Source organism: Psittacula echo (assembly GCF_963264785.1).
Source record: "Psittacula echo genome assembly, chromosome: 6".
NCBI classification, from domain to species: domain Eukaryota; kingdom Metazoa; phylum Chordata; class Aves; order Psittaciformes; family Psittacidae; genus Psittacula; species Psittacula echo.
The window spans coordinates 45,377,998-45,383,997 of NC_137743.1; positions in this window are offsets into that span (position 1 = coordinate 45,377,998).

The window sequence follows — 6,000 nt, forward strand, 5'->3', positions numbered from 1 at the left end:
TAACCAGATGAGTCAACAGTGTGTCACAGGTAAAGCTGCATAGCTGCTCTTGTCCTAGTCCAACACACATTTATTTAGCACCCTGACCGCAATGTCAGTCTTACCATTCACGAATTTTCAGCTTCCCATTCCTTAAAAGATCTTGTTGGGATTCTTAAATTTATTAATAAGTGATGTCTGAATTTGCTTCTGTCCCTAACCCAGATCTCATCTTTCTTCTTTTTCTGCTTATATTAATATTCTAGTAAAGCTTCTGGGTCCCTTTGCAATACTTCCATTAACAGAAACAGGGCCTTCTTTACATTTCCTGCCATTTGAACGACCTTACTATGTATCCCTCTTTTCCCCAATTGCTTCAAACCTTATTGAAAAAAATCTCTTCCTTGTCTTGCTTGCTAAATTCTGCCATTTCTCTCTGTAGATATGTTTTTTATTCAGATGTGAAGTTTTGTGGAGAATGCTATATACAAAGATGCTGCACACAGATGAGCACAGGGACCAGTGGAGAAGGACATTGTATCGGCATTTTCTGTTCCTGTCCCAGTACTGCCCTCCCTGTGAGGGAGCTGGGGAGCTTTGTTTCTGCTCCTGTGATCTTTCTCTTGTTTGTGACAGCTGATGCAAACTTCATTTTGTCCATGTAACAATGATTGTGGACATCATTGAGTGAGCGTACCTGTTTGTCTACGAAATACCACTGATGGGTCTGAAAGAGAATGCAAGTCACACCGTTTCCATATTGGCAACCCAGCCTCTTTGTTTTAATAGAAGTAGTTTTGGTGGTGCTCAGTCATTCCCAGATGTATGCATTGTTGGATGAGTGACATCTAGCAATGTTTTTTCCTTTACACAGCTGCTTGCCATCTGTTGCGAAGTTGAAAAGTGAACAAGTTTTAAATGGGAGCCAAAGGCTGGAGCTGCTGAAGTCATTTCAGCAGTGCTTCAGAGTGAAGCACAGGAATTGTGTTTGTGTTAATTACATGTTCTGACAACCTGTCCCTTGCAGCTGCAGGAGCTGAACTGCTCATGTTTACTTGAAAAATGATTACTTGAAAAATTACTTTAATGCAGTCATGTTGTCAGGGTGTTCCATTAAGTGCTCATGTAACATCTCAGGCTAAGCATGAGATTTGGGATGCATCCATGGCATCTCAGAGCGTGTTTTAAGATGAAGTAACTTAGTGTAAGAGCTTCCTCCTTGACCTGTAGTGCTGAAGTCAGACTTTCTGCCATTCACAATGGATGAGTACCCCTGTGGGTAAGAAAATGTGACTTTTCCATGCAGCAGCAGAGTAGACCAAGGTGATGGGAGAGCATGTGGTAAGTGAATTCTCAATCCACCCCATTTCCAGGTAGGATTTTTCAGAGCTCCCTCTATCAGAAATAGACAAGTTGTGTCATGAAGTTTGGTTGCTTTAATCCTCTGCTAGCAGCTGTTGGAGATAAAAATAACTTTTATGCCCTGCCGCTTTTAGTAGGTAGATGGAATGCTGCTTTGAACTTGCCTGCATTGCTCTCCAAAGAGCTATTTCAAATTAATTAGCTGAACGTTATTATTTTATGGCTGCCCATGTATCCTGCAGGCTGGTAATACTTGTGAACAACTGGGTTGTAGTGCCGTGTGCTGACTGCTTTTCAGTGTAGGTGTTGCTGTCAGTCCCAAGCCCTGGCAGTCTGTGAAAGCAGTGGAGTCTCAGTGATTTACACAAGTCAAGTGTTCCCAGAGAGATTCATTTAATGGATGTGGTTTTGAGAAAAATATGTTGCTAAGTCCCTTTTGCCTGCCTGATACGTTTTCCATGGGAAAGCCCTGCTGTGTTTTGTTGAAGCAGCTTCTGTCAGGAATTGTCTGTTTCTTTTTCCAAGTCACCCGCCTTTATGGAGCATGTTCCTTCTTGACTGCAGTGAGTATTATTAAGGCTTCAGCCAGCTTTCTGAGGTGAATGCAAGTGAGAACAATGTCTCTCTCAACTTGTTTTTTTGTTCTTTTCATAGCTGTATTGCCTATAATTGTCTGTAATCATTTCTGCTTTCTTTTAACATCAGGAACAGAAGCCACCATTGTTTCATACCCAAGTCAAAAGGGTATGGAGTAAGGATTTTTTTCTCTTATTGATAATTAAAAGGAACATGCAGACCTTTAAACCTATGTTTTAAAAGGTGAGTCACAGAAACAAACAAATGAGAAAATTTTCCTGTAACTTTCTTCTTGTAGAAAACAGGCAGTAACTGATGAAATCTGAAAAAGCCTGGTATAGTCAGAGTATTAGACAGACTGCAACTTTTGTGAGTTGTGCTGAAGTCTGCAGACATCTAGCAACTTCTGCCTGGGCAGTGTCTGGCCCACAAGCAAGGGGGCAGCAGCAATGAACATACCTCCTGTGACCAGCCTGCCTTCTGCTGTGGTGCCCACATCACCCCAAAGGGACACCCTCCCAAGACAGGTCTGTATCAGCAGTGTAGAAAGGACAGTTCAGAAGGAGCTGGTGTCAGAACGTCAGTACTTGCTTTCTTTTAGTTAGAGCTCACTGATAGCCTGCAGTGTTGATATTAAAAAACATAATTGGGTAAGCAGAGTAACCCAGCATTTCCCAAACACAGGAGAATTTTCTCTGATGGTGTATCTGATCACACTGCAACTGGTTTGACAAAAGACATACACTGCAGATAAGTACTGTAAAAGTACAAAAACAAAGCACACAAAGCTCACATTACTACAGAAGTCACACAGTTATGCCTCCTCTCACTCATAGGTACTACTTTTTGCTTTCACTTTTTAATCCTTTTTCTGCCACTGGGATAACACATCATGTGTGGATATTTAAAGTACTAAGTACATTGAGCTGGATATTGGACTGGAAGCATAGTTGGGGCGTATTAATGAACTACATAAGGGTGAGCTGGGAAGGCATTAAGGAGAAGTCGGAAGGAGGAAGAGAAGCGGGATATCTTGCTGGTAGGTATCTTAACTCTTCAGTATCTTTTATTGCAGAGAAGGGAAAGAAAGGAGTGAGGCTGAAAATGAAAATGGCAGATTCCAGAGATGGGAGATGAAGAGGTAAATGCGAAGGAATTAGAATGGTGTGATGGGAGAGAAAGCAGGGCAGATTACTGTGGAGACAGCAAGACATGTTTCAAAGAAAACTGGATGCAGGAGTGTTGTAGTTAAGTTCAGTGGTGTATGGGCTTCTGTGGTGTGTCTGGCTGGGCTGGAGGGGAAGAAGCAATGCGCTTGTCTGTACCAGCGCACATTCTTACCAGGATGACTGATGGAGTTCACAAACATGAAAAATATGCTCTTATCGTATGTGTTTTATTGACTGAGAGGGTGGGAAGGGTGTTTGCCCATGCCAACATGGCCTGAAGGAATCATAGAATCATAGAATAGTTAGGGTTGGAAAGGACCCTAAGATCATCTAGTTCCACCCCCCTGCCATGGGCAGGGACACCCCACACTAAACCATGTCACCCAAGGCCTCATCCAGCCTGGCCTTGAACACCGCCAAGGATGGAGCATTCACAACCTCCCTGGGCAACCCATTCCAGTGCCTCACCACCCTCTCAGTAAAGAATTTTTTCCTTATATCCAATCTAAACTTCCCCTCTTTAAGTTTTAACCCGTTACCCCTTGTCCTGTCACTACATTATTTATTATTATTGGTTTTTATATTTAATATTTATTTTTATAATATATAATATATATTATAATATATAAAATATATATAATGTATAATATTTATACTTTATCATTATTATTATTATTATTATCACTACATCTTTATCCCTGATAAAGAGTCCATCACCAGCATCCTTGTAGGCCCCCTTCAGATACTGGAAGGCTGCTATGAGGTCTCCACGCAGCCTTCTCTTCTCCAGGCTGAACAGCCCCAACTTTCTCAGCCTGTCTCCATACGGGAGGTGCTCCATTCCCCTGATCATCCTCGTGGCCCTCCTCTGGACTTGTTCCAACAGTTCCATGTCCTTTTGATGTTGAGGACACCAGAACTGCACACAATACTGCAAGTGAGGTCTCACGAGAGCAGAGTAGAGGGGCAGGATCACCTCCTTCGACCTGCTGGTCACGCTCCTCTTGATGCAGCCCAGGATACAGTTGGCTTTCTGGGCTGCGAGCGCACACTGAAGCCGGCTCATGTTCATTTTTTCATCGACCAACACCCCCAAGTCCTTCTCTGCAGGGCTGCTCTGAATCTCTTCTTTGCCCAACCTGTAGCTGTGCCTGGGATTGCTCTGACCCAGGTGTAGGACCTTGCACTTATCATGGTTAAACTGCATAAGGCTGGCATCAGCCCACCTCACAAGCGTGTCGAGGTCCCTCTGGATGGCATCCCTTCCCTCCAGTGTATCAACCGAACCACACAGCTTGGTGTCATCAACAAACTTGCTGAGGGCGCACTCAATCCCACTGTCCATGTCACCGACAAGGATGTTGAACAAGACCGGTCCCAACACCGATCCCTGAGGGGCACCACTCGCTACTGGTCTCCAGCTGGACATAGAGCCATTGACCACAACTCTTTGCGTGCAGCCATCCAGCCAGTTCTTTATCCACCGAGTGGTCCACCCATCAAATTGATGTCTCTCCAATTTAGAGACAAGGATGTCGTGTGGGACAGTGTCGAACGCTTTGCACAAGTCCAGATAGAATCCTTTCCCAGCCTCCTAAAGTAAAATTCACCCAACGAAACAAAGCATGTCTAAATGGTGTGAGAAAACCACCTTTTTACTTACTGCTCAGTTGTCATGACTCCAGATTTTTACCATTGCTGAAAAGCTCTTTCACCTGCAGTGAATCCTAATGGTGACAATCAGTGATGCATTCCTGTTCCCTGTTCAAGTATCTATACTTACGGCCTTGCAACCTTTGCACTGAAACTCTGATCGAATAGGCAGAAAGGACTGTCAGTCTGAATCAGCGGCAGATCAACCTTCCATCTGTCTCTTGCTGAGCTTTCCTTACCCAGGCTGTCTCTGTCGCTCTCCTTCCAGAGAAGTGATACCATTTCATCAGTATAACAAGACCATCTCTGCAGGCAAGCCACAGACACTGGCACAGGGTAAGAGGCATTGTACCTTTTAGGATTTTTCTATGTCAGAAATGCAGTCCTTTCTTGGAGCACTTCCTCTCACCTTTGCATTATCTTGGGTCTTCTAATACACTTATATGTAAGTTGTATGTGTTTCCAACCCATGGCAGGGGGGTTGGAACTAGATGACCTTAAGGTCCTTTCCAACCCTAACTATTCTATGATTCTATATAGGTTTTGCTCTTCCACTCGCTACCACCAGATAGCTCTGTTCTCTCTTCCTTGGGATGGAAGTAACACTGTCTTACTGGTGAGGAAAATGGTACTTCTGAAGATATTTTTATTAGCTCAGATTTATCAACAAAGTAAAAGCCTATTTTAACATTAAAAAAATTGATGTTTTACATTAAACTGGAAGATTGAATGGGAAAGGAAGCAGAAGAAGGGGACAGCATACAGGCAGTGATTTTTCTTACAGTTTTTTGGGAGTTTGTTTTGGGGTTTTTTTTAAGAGTTCTTCCAGATCCATATAAATGTGAACACTGAAAAGTGCCACTGTCCCTTTATTTTTTTTCTGGAAAAGGTGTGCATTTGATATCCATCCAAAATAGATAAAATGGTGGAAAATGAGACATAGGTGCCAGGGGCTCATTTTTCTGTTGGTTGCTGGGCAACAGCAGCAGCTGGTCACAGTAAGTGTGATGCTTTGGAACCAAGAATTTTATTGTATGCTTACAGCAAGACATGGGATCTCAAGGGTGATCCACTGTTCATGGAATTGTTTGAGGATGATTAGTTTAGAAATGGCTTTGTAGGTCTATGTATCAAGAGTGTAAGACTGCCATCAGCCTGGTGCTATTCTCACTGTAACATAGACTCTGCCTTCAGTAACTTTGGAAGCTTTTTTTATTGAACTTTCATAGTTCTGGCATAATCACAGACTTGATGAAGACGT